The sequence below is a fragment of the Echeneis naucrates genome, chromosome 16 (genome assembly GCF_900963305.1).
Source record: "Echeneis naucrates chromosome 16, fEcheNa1.1, whole genome shotgun sequence".
Taxonomy (NCBI): domain Eukaryota; kingdom Metazoa; phylum Chordata; class Actinopteri; order Carangiformes; family Echeneidae; genus Echeneis; species Echeneis naucrates.
Window position 1 is genome coordinate 24,507,749 of NC_042526.1, and position 17,008 is coordinate 24,524,756.

Consider the following 17,008-nt stretch of genomic DNA (forward strand, 5'->3'; position numbering starts at 1 on the left):
GCGCTGTGTCTCTCCCACTTTGTCATCTCCTTTGAGCCAAAGACTTTATTTAGTGCTGTGAGCCACCATCTGTCACTGCAAGGTGTGTTACATTCAAAGTGCCTTAGGTATGTCCATTATGCATGGTATGCCCTGTCCCAAGTCAGAGTACATTTGTTTCGTGTGACAGGGCGTGACAGGTGGTGACACTGAGGCACAGGTTTCAACAATACTTGAACTGTGTCAGGTGGCTTCATTCTTGTCTGCATGGCTCCAGGGCAGCTCTCTCTCTTACCTAAACACACCTTGTCTGGGACATACCAGTGTGTCCGCCTGCAGCAGATGACTGAATGATATGCAACTTGTTGTAAAGCCCGTATTTATGTACCTGTAAGTTTCAACATGCTCATCACCATCATTGTCATTATCATTTTCATTATCAGCAAAAGCGTGAGATTAAGAGTAAAGGACAGATTAGTAGAAATTGGCAACCTCAAAAGAGGAGTGTTCAATGTATACACAACTCTGGACATCGCTATCAAAGATGGAGGATGAGAATCAATAAATAAACACACAGAAGTAAGGCAACAAAGCACCAGTCAAAGAGTCAGACTGATTCAACTCTGAACTAATTTCATTCATCAATTTATCCACTTAAGTGAGTGTCACACATGACGTATTGGGGCTCATTGGAAAGAGCTGATTCTTGAGTTCAAGGAGAGCTGAGACTTTGGTCTATGGCATTATCAGCACAACTGGGCATCTGAAGCTAACCCTGTAAAGTCTCAGATCTGAGGAACCCAAAAGCACAAATTCAGAGACAGGATCAGTGTCCAGTAAACTTTAATCAGTCCAAGTAACAAGCAGGGGTCAGAAACCAGGCAGGCAGATAGATCAGGCAGACATATCCAGAGGGCGAGGCAGAATCTTCAGAATGGGTAAATGGGCAGGGTTCAGGTAACCTTAGGGTAAACAGGGAATAATGCATGAAATTGCATGAGAGAGCTGTGGCTTTTAAATCTGGAAACAACGCTCGTTACAAGAGTTTGAGATATGAGCACAGTTTGGCAAGGCCTACAACCGGTTACTAGCTACAAGGCCAAACCAAGTGGCGTGACAACAATCTCTGCTTCCTTCCCAGACGAATATTTTTTATGCTTGTTTTGACTGCGCTGCTGAGATGCACTGAGACCATCTCCAGCTGGGGATGTGCACGTCGATGTACTCCCTAATGGGATCACACACACAGACACATTATCTCCAACTGGGGATGTTTTCAACAGGCAAGTACATTAGGTGTCAGTCACTGATACATGTAAAGACTGCTGGACTTGATGGCATCACCCCACAAGTTTTAGGGACATGTTATAGCCAACTTGTCTCTGTTTTCACTGACATTTTTAACCTGTCACTCTCTCTTTGTGTGGTTCTGAATTGTTTTAACAAATCAATCATAATTCCTGTGTCTAAGAAAGGGTTAGGGTTAGGGTTAGCGGGTTAGGTTGGGGGACAAAAGGCTCATTGTTGTTTTTTTATGAGCTGCTCTGGCACAGGTTGCTTGTTGAACTTTTGTAGTAATGTTTTTTTCTTTTTTCCTTTTTTAGGGAGGAGAGAGGAAAAAAAAGGAGGGGAAAAGAAGAGAGGAAAAAAAAAAAAGGGGGGGGGGGGTTAGGGGAAGGATAAGAGGACATGCCACTGGACTGTGCACACTCCATCCAGCCACGTGAAGCATCACTCTTATCTCCCATAAGTCCTTGCGGATATAATTGTGCCAATCTACAATTTGTGGTCCCCATTGTTCTCTGTCTTGGGGTCTGATTCAGGCTGAATTGTATTCAAAGACAGAGATGAGTATAGAGTATTAATGATGCTCTGTATTCCTATATAGGTATTAATTTGGGGCCAAATAGTAGATAAATTGGGGTTATCACAAGGTCATCCCAAGGTAACGTCATTAAACACAGAACTAAAGAAAAAATATATAAGATAGGTCACAGGAGCCATTTATTTTAGGTCCAAGTGCTCCACCCAGTGGTGAAACATGGCCTCTGCCATCTCCCTGGACCAGGACACCTTGTCTCTTTCGGTGCTGAATTTTGAGGTAGGGAAGCTGAGGGATGGAACTGCAGAATTGTGCAATGTATTTGTTAATCCACTCCAGGTTCCTTTTTTGTATTGCAGTAAGCTCCTGTGAGAAGTTGACAGGTACTGTAATCCAGGTTTGAGGAAAGCGTCTCCTTGCAGCTCTCAGGGCCATTTGGAGCTGTTTGACAGCTGTGGGTGAGGCTTTTTGGGCCCTGTGGTTCAAACCAAAGGCCATAAAACGATGGTGTGTGGGTTCTGAGAGCAGGTGGCTTTAGAAATGATGGCCCCTGCATGTCTAAAATTGGCCCCTGGAGAGCTGTCAACCTGTACCTTGTTCAATTTAAATGGAGGACAACGGGCCACGTTATAGTCTCCCATGATCAGGACAGGTTGTGTAATTGTCAGGCCCCAATTCCTCATTTTTTTAGTGGCATGGATGTGTCTGGTGGGTCGATGAGTAGAGACTCGAAGATTGAGAGGGGAGCCATTTGGATGAGGTGGGTGAGATGAGGGTGGTAGTGGTCTTTTGCTGGTCTCAGTGTGCAGGATGGTGATCTCATCCTCCGTGTGTTGTGCACAGGGGTTGGATTGGGCAGATGGGAGAAGCCGTGGAGAAGCCAGCGGAATATCAGGAGGAGGACCAGATGAAGCAGCCTTTGGAACAGCAGGACCAGGTCCAGGTAAGAGGGGGGGGGCCCGAGGGAGGGGAGTGGCGTTTTTTTATTTTTTGACCTGGTGCTGAGGTTGGTGGGGGAGGTCGTGGAGGTGCCAACAGACCTTCCGCTGGGAAGATATTTACCTTTAGCACACACTGCCGCAATGTTTTGACACGCATATTCGGTCTTCTTCAGGCTGTTAAGTGCGTGCTCTTCCCCCCAAAATCAAAAGAAAAATGACAGCTCTCTCCAGCTCCTCTCCTTATGTACTATCTGTGGCTCCACCCATTTTGCCTTTACATAGAAGTTTAGTTTTAGAAACTGAATTGGTGTTTTTAAAGTTTTAGATCCAATGGTTAATGGTAAATCCAATGGGTAAATCCATGTTTTTTTTTTTCACTTGTATTCGAATGAATTTCAATAGTAATAGTTTTAAATGCCCATTTAATAATTCTAATGTTTTTTTCAGGTAAGCATTTATTCAAATTATATTTTTATAGGTTTTTTTTATCAGGTAAGTATGTTTTTTAGGTAAGTATACATTTTTATTTTTTTTTATTTTTTTTTCAGGGTTAGGGTTAGGGTTAGGTATGGGATTTGGAACCGGTATCCTCCTCGGAGGAACCGGAATTACTCGGTCCATCCCCCACATTCCCTGTATCCCTTGCCCCAGAAGAGATGGACCGCTAAGGGGGCGGGGCTTATGCCTCCCATAGCGGACCTCAGTCCATTTTAGTTGGGCGTCGCCCATTTTAAAGTAATTTTTTGTCTTTTTTTATCTTTTTTTATGTTTTTTATGTTAGTTGTGTTTTTTTAAATCTTTTTAAATTTTTTAACTTTTTAAACAACTAAAAACTCTTTCCAAAAATTTAGGAAAGGAAAAAATGTGTAAAAAAATGTTCTAATGTAAATAAAAAATGAAAAAAATTTATTTATTTATTATATTTTTTGATTTTTTAATGAATAATGTGTGTGTTTTTGTATGTATATACACTGTAAACCCAGATTTTGTTTCTACTTAACCTTCCGAGTGATCATGACTTAAACTTTTATGTTTTGTAAAAACCTGCTATCATTACTAAACAGCATTAGTTGATTGTACTATTTAGCTGAAAGATTGATTGTACTAATCGGGTTTAGTAGAGATAACTTGGTATGTTAAGTTTTGCAAGAAAGGGGAGGGGCCTAATTCAAAAACGTCCATGGTCAAATGACAAGGCCAGCGCAACGGTAATTGCACGGAGGTGGACACTGACTCGGCGGGACGAACACAGGCAGCTGCAGCAGACGGTCTGTCGGCTCCTTCACAGCTTTACAGAACGCCTTGAACGGTTAGTATGTAAAATAAGTAGCCTAGTTATCTTTGTGGGAAATTTTAACACCCAAAAGCTTGGAGATAATTTGTTGAATTTGGTGTCTGTTTTTTCTCTGTTACATGTTAATGTACTGTTTGAACCTGTGCATGCATGCTTATTGCTAGCTAATGTCCACTCAAAATAGTGTCAGCTGAATGTTAAAGCTTAAAATTAGCAAGTGTTAACAGTCTTAGGACAGCTCAAATACCGGCGAGTTTTCGCGACTATAATTTATATTTCCGCCATTTCATGCGGTAGAAAAGCGGTTCAACCGCTGTCGGAGGCAAAAGAGTGTAGCAGGCGCTGCCGTTGTGGAGGTGTTAATGTTGTGGACGCCGTGAGCTGCGCGCCAAGCATTGATCCACTCGACCGCTCCGTGTCCACTCTGTTTCCTCCTCTCACTCTCTCAGGGTGGTTTACATGCCGGTTTTATGTGTAACACAGACGTCGTTTCGGTTCTATTACCATTTTGTTATTTAACAGCGATATTGTTGAGCTGAGTTGTTGAACTAAAAATTTTCTTGTTTTCTATTTTTACAGATCCTTGTGTTGTGAGGATGCTGTGGAAGTGTAAGTATTGTGAGTTTATGTGTGAGAAAAGGGGTTACCTTTTAAAACATTATCGGTTAAAACACGGCAACTATGGTAGAACTGTCCCATTTCCCTGCTTACACCAAGAATGTGTGTGCACATTCAACTCCATTAATGCACTTAAGGTCCATTTAGCAAAGATTCACCAGAAAACCCAGGGTGCACAACCAAGAGACACTGCACAAGTAAACTTTCAGTGTCAGTCATGTGATTTTTCTGCACCCTGCACAGAAGCAGTCTTTCTCACTCACCTGCGCAGTACACATTTGAAGGTAAATCACAGAGTCCAGTGTCCATTTAATGGCTGTAACTTTCACACCAATGTGTATTCTACATTTAATGCACACAGAAGTAAGGAGCACAGAACACACAACTGGAGGATGTTCAGGCCAGAAATTGTCTCTGGTAGTGTAACTAATGAAATGGCACAAGAAGAACATGAGCCTCCAAATGACACCTCTGAATCAGAAGAAAGCGAGGATTCTACCAATGAAGATCTTCATGATCTAGAGAAACAGCTGGAGCACAATCTCGCAGCTCTTTTTTTAAAGATGCAAACAGTGCTACACATTCCAGAAAATACGGTACAAGAAGTAATACAACAGCTGTTACAGATTTGTGAACTAGCCCAGCCACTGCTGCATAATGCAGTCAAGGACATTCTCATACAACATGCATATGTAGACGATTCAGTTGTGGAAGAGTTAGTCAGGGCTGCCGCAAAGAGCAATGTGATCATGAGATTCTGTGGCAAGGATGGCCCTTTATCAACATCAAAAAGGAGAGCAGCATATGTGAATAAAAACTTCACAGAGGTTAAACCAGTGGAGTACCTTATTGAAAGAGGGAAAAAATTTAGTGCTGTATATGTACCTTTGCATCCAATGCTTCAGAAGATGTTGAATAGGGCAGACATTTTGGATAAAGCTCTTCCCATCCAAAAGCATGTGCAACATGAGTACAGTTCATACAGAGATGGTACGTACTGTAATGACAATGACCTCCTTAAAGGGGAGGAATTCAAAATCGCTGTTGGACTTTATACAGATGATTTTGAAGTGTCCAACCCCTTAGGAACATCTAGAAAGAAACATAAAATGAGTGCAGTGTATTGGGTGATAGCTAATGTGCCATCAAAATACAGATCCACACTCCACTCCATTCAGCTTGCCGTTTTGTGTAAAGCCTCTCATGTAAAAGAATTTGGCTATGACAAAATTCTCCGCCCTCTCATTCAGGATCTAGCTTCTTTGGAGCAACATGGTGTGTATGTTGAGAAGTTGGGAGAATGTGTCAAAGGTACGGTTTTATATGTGGCCGCAGATAACCTGGCTGCTCATTCTCTGGCAGGATTCTTCGAAAGCTTTACGGTGGACAGATTCTGCAGGTTCTGCATGGCAACCAGAGGCGAGATGCAAGCCAAGGAGGTACATTCAGGTGCTTTTGAACCCCGCACTATAAACACTCACAACCAGCAGGTGCAGGAGGTAAAGCAGGATCCCGCTATGGCAAAACGGTATGGTGTTAAAGGAGAGTGTGTATTGACTGATGGTCTGGAGCACTTTCATGTTGTCCGTGGTTACCCCCCTGACATCCTCCATGACCTTTTGGAAGGGATTATTCCTGTTGAGCTATCGCTCTGCATTTCAGACATGATTTCTAAGAAATATTTCACCATAGAAACACTGAACCATGCCATGAAAACTTTTGAATATGCTTTTCATGACAAAACTGACCAGCCTCAGCCAATTGCCCACGGCTTTTCTACCAAAGGGACCACAGGTGGCAATGGCCATGAGAACTGGAGCCTACTCAGGCTACTCCCACTTATCATTGGCCATAAAGTCCCCGAGGGAGACAATGCGTGGAACATTCTGCTGCTCCTAAAAGACATTGTTGAGTTAGGGTTAGGGGTTAGGGTTAGGGTTAGGGTTAGGGGTTAGGGGGTTAGGGTTAGGGTTTAGGGTTAGGGTTAGGGTTAGGGGTTAGGGTTGGGTTAGGGTTTGGGTTTATAAATCATAGTATGATTTAAGTTGCACGGGCCTACCAAAAAGAATTTTTCATAATCAGCAATAGTTGAGGGAGAAAAAAAAAAAAAAAAAATTTTTAAAGAATTGGGGATTATGTTAACGTTATATGTAGGGGGATCTATGCAGCCTGTAGACCAGTGGCAACACAACGCCCCCAGGCGCAGAAGAACAGGGATCGAAACCCGGCAGGAACAAAACAAGAAAAAAACAGACCGGGGAAGGGAAAGCAAAAGTGACTCTATTTTGTGCGGAAACAACATCAGGGAAATAGTGGTTAAAAGGGGGACCGGATAGAGTTGATAAGTAGTCCTGTGCTCGTGGCCAAGCAGTACAGGTCACGGACCATCCCACTGGGGCCCAGGGTACGAGTCCAGGAGGGGACAAGGAGGAAGAGGAAGGAACACATGTACCAGTGCGACTGCTGACAACAATGGCAGGCGGCCAGGAAGCAGAACTCAGAGAGTTGGGCCTCCTATTGGCCAAATTTTTTGCGGTGAGGTAACAGTAAGGGAAAAGAAGAATAATAATTTAAAAATCGATATAACAATAAAAAGGAATAAGAAAATTAAATAACAAAGACATAATAATTGTAATTATATATTAAATTGGGAAGAGAAACAATGATAATTTAGTATAGAAGTGTAAGTGCTTTGTGTTTAGGGGAATGTTGCACTAAATTCAAGAGATTCAAAGTTGAAATTAAATAAAAAAAATTTTTTTGAATCATGCAAATTGTTAAAAGGACATGCAAAAGCTCCTGAAAATATTTATTTAGAATGGGAGCGTATATAGTAAGAAAGTGCAAGCCAGACAATAGACAAAGGCATTCCAATATTCTTCTAATAAAAAGCTATTTAAGACACACAATCGAAAGGTACAGGAAAAAAGAACACACCAGAAACAGTTTAGTTAGGTCTATATATAGTAATAGCTAGTGTGTGTATATATCTATATGTATATAAGAAATAATTTGTGTGTACCTGTGTGTGGGTGGAGCTATACTTAAAGGAATGAATAAACAAAGAGATAATATTATTTAATAGAATAAATAAATATATAAAAAGGAAATCAAAATTCATATCATAAAGGTGAAAAGAAAATGTAAAACAAATTATGATAAAATTAGGGGAGATAAAAAACTTAAAATAGGTGCCGAGTCTGGGAGAGACTCCGAGAACCCAGATATTAAACCATATGATATCAGCAGTCACAGCGGCATAAGCAAGGCAAAAACAGTCCGATCCAAAACTTTATTGAATTGTTAATCTTGTTATAATCATATTTTCAATCTTGGAGTCATTAGGTAGGTTACTGGAGTTGCCTGTGTTCAACGTGGGAGAGAGAGAGAAAAAAAAAAAAAAAAAAAAAAAAAAAAAAGGAGAAAGGAGGGGAAGGGGGGGAGGAGGGGGGGGAAAAGGGTTTTGGGGTAAGGATTATGAGGGGGAGGCGGTTGAGGTTAGAAAGAGGAAAGGGTTGAGGATAGGGGTATGGAAAAAATTAAGGTTAGGGGAAAAGGAAGAGGGTTAAGGTTAGGGGGGGGGGGGTTAGGGTTAGGGTTAGGGTTAGGGTTAGGGTTAGGTTGGGGAGCTGAAACTCTTCCCCAGTAGGGGAAGAAGGGTGCACGGTCCTTCCCCCCATAGGACCTCCCGTACCCCTGGTCCCAGTTGGGTTGGCGGGTGCGCTGGCGCCTCCTGCCGCGCTGCACCACCGTCCAACCGTCCATTATGTGTTTGTTTTGTTTGTCTTTGTGTTTTGTACTTTTTTTGTTTATTTTGTGTTTTGTACTTTTTTTGTTTATTTTGTGTTTTATACTTTTTATTATTTTTTTGTTTTTTATACTCTTGGTCTTTGTTATTTGTTTATTGTGTAATAAAAAAATAAAAAAATAAAAAATATATATAAACAACTAAGGACGCTTTCCCAAAAGGTGGGGAAAGGAAAAGGCCTAAAAAGTAATTTTCTTAAATAAAATAAGTTATTTTTTTAGAAAAAAATAAAAAAATAAAAAAATTTTTTTGTTGTATTTGTCTATTTATTTATTTATTAACTAATTTATTTATTTATTTATTTATTTCCGAATTTTTAACAAAAAAATGTGTGCCAAACGACGTTTCGGTCCCTTCGGACCTTCTTCAGGTTAGGCACACAAAAAAGAAAAAAACTGGCTTGTTAAGTCTGGCTGGAAAGAGTGATGTGAACTCATCCACAGTCTGAGCGAAAGGGTTAGGGTTAGGGTTAGGGTTAGGGTTAGGGGTTAGGGTTAGGGTAGGGTTAGGGTTAGGGTTAGGGTTAGGGTTAGGGGTTAGGTTGGGGAACTGAAGCTCTTCCCCAGGAGGGGAAGAAAGGTGCACGGTCCTTCCCCCCGTAGGACCTCCCGTACCCCTGGTCCCAGCTGGGTTGGCGGGTGCGCTGGCGCCTCCTGCCACGCTGCACCACCGTCCAACCGTCCATTTTGTTGTGTTTGTTTTGTGTATATTTTGTGTTTTGTACTTTTTATTGTATATTTTGTGTTTTGTACTTTTTATTGTTTTTTTATTATTTTTTTGTGTTTTATATTTTTAGTATTTGTTATTTGTTTATTTGTATAATAAAAATAAAAAAATATATATATATAAACAACTGAGGGCGCTTTCCCAAAAGGTGGGGAAAGGAAAAAACCTAAAAAGTAATTTTCTTAAATAAAATCAATTATTTTTTTAGAAAAAAAATAAAAAAATAAAAAAAATTTTTTGTTATTGTATTTATCTATTTATTTATTTATTTATTTATTAACTAATTTATATATGTATTTATTTATTTATTTCCAAATTTTTAGCAAAAAAAATGTGTGCCAAACGACGTTTCGGTCCCTTAGGACCTTCTTCAGGTTAGGCACACAAAAAAGAAAAAAACTGGCTTGTTAAGTCTGGCTGGAAAGAGTGATGTGAACTCATCCACAGTCTGAGCGAAAATGAGCTCTGTGGATGAGTTCTCCCTTTTATAACCTCCGTTTTTAGAAAGTTTTGTTTTCACCGAATCTGTTTTTAGTTTTGTTCGCTTTTTTAATTCCGTTCGCTTTTTTCACCAGATCCTGTTTTTAACCCTATAATAGTCAATTAAATGAAATTCCCATTAACTGTTTTATGTATTTATTAATTTTTAACCCCTTTTATACCAAATAGAATTTAATTATTTATTTATAACTATATTTATATATTTATTTATTTATTTATTTATCTATTTATTTTAACCCTTTAATAACTTATTTTAGAACTATTTTTTAATTAAATTAAGGTTAGAGACACAGGTTAGGGTTAGAAACAGAGGTTAGGGTTAGGGTTAGAAACACAGGTTAGGGTTAGGGTTAGAAACAAAGGTTAGGGTTAGGGTTAGGTTAAGATTAGGGTTAGAAATACAGGTTAGGGTTAGGGTTAGGTTAAGGTTAGGGTTAGAAAGGGTTAGGGTTAGGGTTAGAAACAAAGGTTAGGGTTAGGGTTAGGTTAAGATTAGGGTTAGAAATACAGGTTAGGGTTAGGGTTAGGGTTAGGGTTAGGGTTTAGGGTTAGGGTTAGGGTTAGGGTTAGGGAATAGGGATGATTACCACGATTAGACATTTGAGGATTAGACATTCTTGAATAACTTTTGATAGGAAGGTGATAGAGACACGAAACCAAGCTCTATCCCCACTAATTCGGGTACGCCCTTTCCAACGGTACCACCCCCGAGTCCGTAGGAGCTTCCGTTCGGGAGATACGTCACTTCCCGTTACGACAAGGTCATATCTCGGGAACGGAAGGTCGTAGAGACACGGGACCAGGACCAGCGCGTTCAGCGCCCCCGAATTATGTCTGGCGGACGCCACCCCCGAGCGTCTCGGACGTTCGGTTCCGGAGTTACAGACGATTAGACGTTCCCATTGCGAACGAATGGGATACGAGCGTAAGGAAAATTTGACCAAGTGCGGAGGCCAAAATCCACCAGATAGAAAGTGGTTAGGAGCACGTTTCGGACCATTTGGAGTCATTTGGTACCTATTTTGACGTGTCGTTTTCGAAAAAGTGTTGGGGTTATAACTAGTTAGGGTTAGTAACTAGAGCCAAATTAGGGTTAGGTTTGAGGTAGAGAGGGGCCATCCCCGTGAAGGGATGGCCCCGAAGGCACTCGCACTTCCCAGGGGCCCCCGGACTCCCTCCCCAGATAGATTGAGTTTTTGAATTGTTTTATTTTTTTAGTTTTTTAATTAAATTAAATTAAATTAAATTAAATAATAATAATCAAAATAAATCCCCTTAAACAGGCCTTTGGATCATGTGCCGCGCGACGTTTCGAGCCGATTAGCTCTTCTTCAGGCTCTGGCACATGTCCTTCCCCCCAGAAAACTAAAACAAAAATGAGAGCTGCTGGAGTTTCAGCCTTATATACTCTCAGGCTCCGCCCACTTTTGGCTTGGTAAGTTTTGTTTTTGCGTTCGTCTTTTTTAGTTTCGAATTGTTCTTGTGTTTTTTTAGTGTTTTTTACTTCCAATTGATTTTAATGGTTTCCAATGGTTTTAAATTGTATTTTAATGAATTTTTAAGTATATTTAATATAATTTATAGGTTTTTAATTTAGATTTTGCCCTTTATTTAATCCAATTGTATTTTTTAATCTTCCAAATTAATTTTGATGATAATTTTTATTTTATATTTTTCAGGTAAGTGTAGGTAAGTAAATTTAGGTTCAGGTAAGTATTTTAATTAATCTTTTCTTAATTTAGGTTCCGGTAAGTATATTTAATTGTTTTTCTTTTTAGGTTTTTTGCTGAATTTGATCCCCAGGTTCAGGTAAGCATTTATTTTATTTTTAGGTTCAGGTAAGTATTTAATCTCTAGGTCCAGGTAAGTATATTTAATTGTTTTTAATTTTGTTTTTTATAAATTTGATCCCCATGTGACTTGATGTATTGTGTTTAAATTAATTTTAATGTATTTTTTAATTAATCCAATTGTGTTTTTAGCTCCATTATTGTGTTTTCTTTGTTCCAAATTGGTTTTTTAATAAAGATTTTAATCCTCCCCCTGTGTCCATGTGTTTTTAATCATAATTTATATTAACAATCTCCCATATTTCTCTTTCCTTTATTTTCTGTTCTTTTCCCTCTTTGTTTTTCTTTCCTTCTTCCTTTCCCAACTCTCCTTCCTTAACTTCCCCCCTCGCCATCAGCTTCACTCCATCATCCATAGTCTTCTCTACCTCGGCACTGCCACCTCCCTTCTCTTGGCCTCTTATTTGGGGTATTTTTCTTCCCGGGCATACTTAGGTTTAGGCTGGTCAGCGGGTAAATGACAAACTTAGGGTCAAATAGCTAGGCGTTTTTGGGTTAGGGTTAGGTATTCAGAGTTTGAATTTGGTTAGGGTCAGGGTCCAAAATTCAAATTAAGATTAGTCCAGTCCACTTGGGTTAGTTTAATATTAGGAATTTGTTTTTATAACTTAGATTGAGGTTAGGGTTAGGGTTAGGGTTAGGGTTGAGGTTAGGGTTAGGGTTAGGGTTATGGGACTAGGGTTAGGGTTAGGGTTAGGGTTGAGGTTAGGGTTAGGGTTAGGAAAATTGTCCAAATTGTAGTTATATATTAGTATTTTTAGTTTCAATTGGGTTTATTTATTGTCACAAATTGGGTTATAGGTCAAATTAGGGTTGAATAATCAAAATTTAGATTGGGTTATCAAATTGGGGGCTAAATTTAGGTTTATCAAGTTGTTTTTTTAGGGCTTAGTGTAGGTTTGGGGGTCCAGGGGCCACCTGACAGGCTCTGGCAGGTTAGGTTTGAGGTAGAGAGGGGCCATCCCCGTGAAGGGATGGCCCCGAAGGCACTCGCACTTCCCAGGGGCCCCCGGACTCCCTCCCCAGATAGATTGAGTTTTTAATTAGTTTTATTTTTTTAGTTTTTTAATTAAATTAAATTAAATTAAATTAAATAATAATAATCAAAATAAATCCCCTTAAACAGGCCTTTGGATCATGTGCCGCGCGACGTTTCGAGCCGATTAGCTCTTCTTCAGGCTCTGGCACATGTCCTTCCCCCCAGAAAACTAAAACAAAAATGAGAGCTGCTGGAGTTTCAGCCTTATATACTCTCAGGCTCCGCCCACTTTTGGCTTGGTAAGTTTTGTTTTTGCGTTCGTCTTTTTTAGTTTCGAATTGTTCTTGTGTTTTTTTAGTGTTTTTTTACTTCCAATTGATTTTAATGAATCCAATGGTTTTAAATTGTATTTTAATGAATTTTTAAGTATATTTAATATAATTTATAGGTTTTTAATTTAGATTTTGCCCTTTATTTAATCCAATTGTATTTTTTAATCTTCCAAATTGATTTTGATGATAATTTTTATTTTATATTTTTCAGGTAAGTTCCAGGTAAGTAAATTTAGGTTCAGGTAAGTATTTTAATTAATCTTTTCTTAATTTAGGTTCCGGTAAGTATATTTAATTGTTTTTCTTTTTAGGTTTTTTGCTGAATTTGATCCCCAGGTTCAGGTAAGTATTTATTTTATTTTTAGGTTCAGGTAAGTATTTAATCTCTAGGTCCAGGTAAGTATATTTAATTGTTTTTAATTTTGTTTTTTATAAATTTGATCCCCATGTGACTTGATGTATTGTGTTTAAATTAATTTTAATGTATTTTTTAATTAATCCAATTGTGTTTTTAGCTCCATTATTGTGTTTTCTTTGTTCCAAATTGGTTTTTTAATAAAGATTTTAATCCTCCCCCTGTGTCCATGTGTTTTTTAATCATAATTTATATTAACAATCTCCCATATTTCTCTTTCCTTTATTTTCTGTTCTTTTCCCTCTTTGTTTTTCTTTCCTTCTTCCTTTCCCTAACTCTCCTTCCTTAACTTCCCCCCTCGCCATCAGCTTCACTCCATCATCCATAGTCTTCTCTACCTCGGCACTGCCACCTCCCTTCTCTTGGCCTCTTATTTGGGGTATTTTTCTTCCCGGGCATACTTAGGTTTAGGCTGGTCAGCGGGTAAATGACAAACTTAGGGTCAAATAGCTAGGCGTTTTTGGGTTAGGGTTAGGTATTCAGAGTTTGAATTTGGTTAGGGTCAGGGTCCAAAATTCAAATTAAGATTAGTCCAGTCCACTTGGGTTAGTTTAATATTAGGAATTTGTTTTTATAATTTAGATTGAGGTTAGGGTTAGGGTTAGGGTTAGGGTTGAGGTTAGGGTTAGGGTTAGGGTTATGGGACTAGGGTTAGGGTTAGGGTTAGGGTTGAGGTTAGGGTTAGGGTTAGGAAAATTGTCCAAATTGTAGTTATATATTAGTATTTTTAGTTTCAATTGGGTTTATTTATTGTCACAAATTGGGTTATAGGTCAAATTAGGGTTGAATAATCAAAATTTAGATTGGGTTATCAAATTGGGGGCTAAATTTAGGTTTATCAAGTTGTTTTTTTAGGGCTTAGTGTAGGTTTGGGGGTCCAGGGGCCACCTGACAGGCTCTGGCAGGTTAGGTTTGAGGTAGAGAGGGGCCATCCCCGTGAAGGGATGGCCCCGAAGGCACTCGCACTTCCCAGGGGCCCCCGGACTCCCTCCCCAGATAGATTGAGTTTTTAATTAGTTTTATTTTTTTAGTTTTTTAATTAAATTAAATTAAATTAAATGAAATTAAATAATAATCAAAATAAATCCCCTTAAACAGGCCTTTGGATCATGTGCCGCGCGACGTTTCGAGCCGATTAGCTCTTCTTCAGGCTCTGGCACATGTCCTTCCCCCCAGAAAACTAAAACAAAAATGAGAGCTGCTGGAGTTTCAGCCTTATATACTCTCAGGCTCCGCCCACTTTTGGCTTGGTAAGTTTTGTTTTTGCGTTCGTCTTTTTTAGTTTCGAATTGTTCTTGTGTTTTTTTAGTGTTTTTTACTTCCAATTGATTTTAATGGTTTCCAATGGTTTTAAATTGTATTTTAATGAATTTTTAAGTATATTTAATATAATTTATAGGTTTTTAATTTAGATTTTGCCCTTTATTTAATCCAATTGTATTTTTTAATCTTCCAAATTAATTTTGATGATAATTTTTATTTTATATTTTTCAGGTAAGTGCAGGTAAGTAAATTTAGGTTCAGGTAAGTATTTTAATTAATCTTTTCTTAATTTAGGTTCCGGTAAGTATATTTAATTGTTTTTCTTTTTAGGTTTTTTACTGAATTTGATCCCCAGGTTCAGGTAAGTATTTATTTTATTTTTAGGTTCAGGTAAGTATTTAATCTCTAGGTCCAGGTAAGTATATTTAATTGTTTTTAATTTTGTTTTTTATAAATTTGATCCCCATGTGACTTGATGTATTGTGTTTAAATTAATTTTAATGTATTTTTTAATTAATCCAATTGTGTTTTTAGCTCCATTATTGTGTTTTCTTTGTTCCAAATTGGTTTTTTAATAAAGATTTTAATCCTCCCCCTGTGTCCATGTGTTTTTTTAATCATAATTTATATTAACAACCTCCCATATTTCTCTTTCCTTTATTTTCTGTTCTTTTCCCTCTTTGTTTTTCTTTCCTTCTTCCTTTCCTAACTCTCCTTCCTTAACTTCCCCCCTCGCCATCAGCTTCACTCCATCATCCATAGTCTTCTCTACCTCGGCACTGCCACCTCCCTTCTCTTGGCCTCTTATTTGGGGTATTTTTCTTCCCGGGCATACTTAGGTTTAGGCTGGTCAGCGGGTAAATGACAAACTTAGGGTCAAATAGCTAGGCGTTTTTGGGTTAGGGTTAGGTATTCAGAGTTTGAATTTGGTTAGGGTCAGGGTCCAAAATTCAAATTAAGATTAGTCCAGTCCACTTGGGTTAGTTTAATATTAGGAATTTGTTTTTATAACTTAGATTGAGGTTAGGGTTAGGGTTAGGGTTAGGGTTGAGGTTAGGGTTAGGGTTAGGGTTATGGGACTAGGGTTAGGGTTAGGGTTAGGGTTGAGGTTAGGGTTAGGGTTAGGAAAATTGTCCAAATTGTAGTTATATATTAGTATTTTTAGTTTCAATTGGGTTTATTTATTGTCACAAATTGGGTTATAGGTCAAATTAGGGTTGAATAATCAAAATTTAGATTGGGTTATCAAATTGGGGGCTAAATTTAGGTTTATCAAGTTGTTTTTTTAGGGCTTAGTGTAGGTTTGGGGGTCCAGGGGCCACCTGACAGGCTCTGGCAGGTTAGGTTTGAGGTAGAGAGGGGCCATCCCCGTGAAGGGATGGCCCCGAAGGCACTCGCACTTCCCAGGGGCCCCCGGACTCCCTCCCCAGATAGATTGAGTTTTTGAATTGTTTTATTTTTTTAGTTTTTTAATTAAATTAAATTAAATTAAATTAAATAATAATAATCAAAATAAATCCCCTTAAACAGGCCTTTGGATCATGTGCCGCGCGACGTTTCGAGCCGATTAGCTCTTCTTCAGGCTCTGGCACATGTCCTTCCCCCCAGAAAACTAAAACAAAAATGAGAGCTGCTGGAGTTTCAGCCTTATATACTCTCAGGCTCCGCCCACTTTTGGCTTGGTAAGTTTTGTTTTTGCGTTCGTCTTTTTTAGTTTCGAATTGTTCTTGTGTTTTTTTAGTGTTTTTTACTTCCAATTGATTTTAATGGATTTCCAATGGTTTTAAATTGTATTTTAATGAATTTTTAAGTATATTTAATATAATTTATAGGTTTTTAATTTAGATTTTGCCCTTTATTTAATCCAATTGTATTTTTTAATCTTCCAAATTAATTTTGATGATAATTTTTATTTTATATTTTTCAGGTAAGTGCAGGTAAGTAAATTTAGGTTCAGGTAAGTATTTTAATTAATCTTTTCTTAATTTAGGTTCCGGTAAGTATATTTAATTGTTTTTCTTTTTAGGTTTTTTACTGAATTTGATCCCCAGGTTCAGGTAAGCATTTATTTTATTTTTAGGTTCAGGTAAGTATTTAATCTCTAGGTCCAGGTAAGTATATTTAATTGTTTTTAATTTTGTTTTTTATAAATTTGATCCCCATGTGACTTGATGTATTGTGTTTAAATTAATTTTAATGTATTTTTTAATTAATCCAATTGTGTTTTTAGCTCCATTATTGTGTTTTCTTTGTTCCAAATTGGTTTTTTAATAAAGATTTTAATCCTCCCCCTGTGTCCATGTGTTTTTTAATCATAATTTATATTAACAACCTCCCATATTTCTCTTTCCTTTATTTTCTGTTCTTTTCCCTCTTTGTTTTTCTTTCCTTCTTCCTTTCCCTAACTCTCCTTCCTTAACTTCCCCCCTCGCCATCAGCTTCACTCCATCATCCATAGTCTTCTCTACCTCGGCACTGCC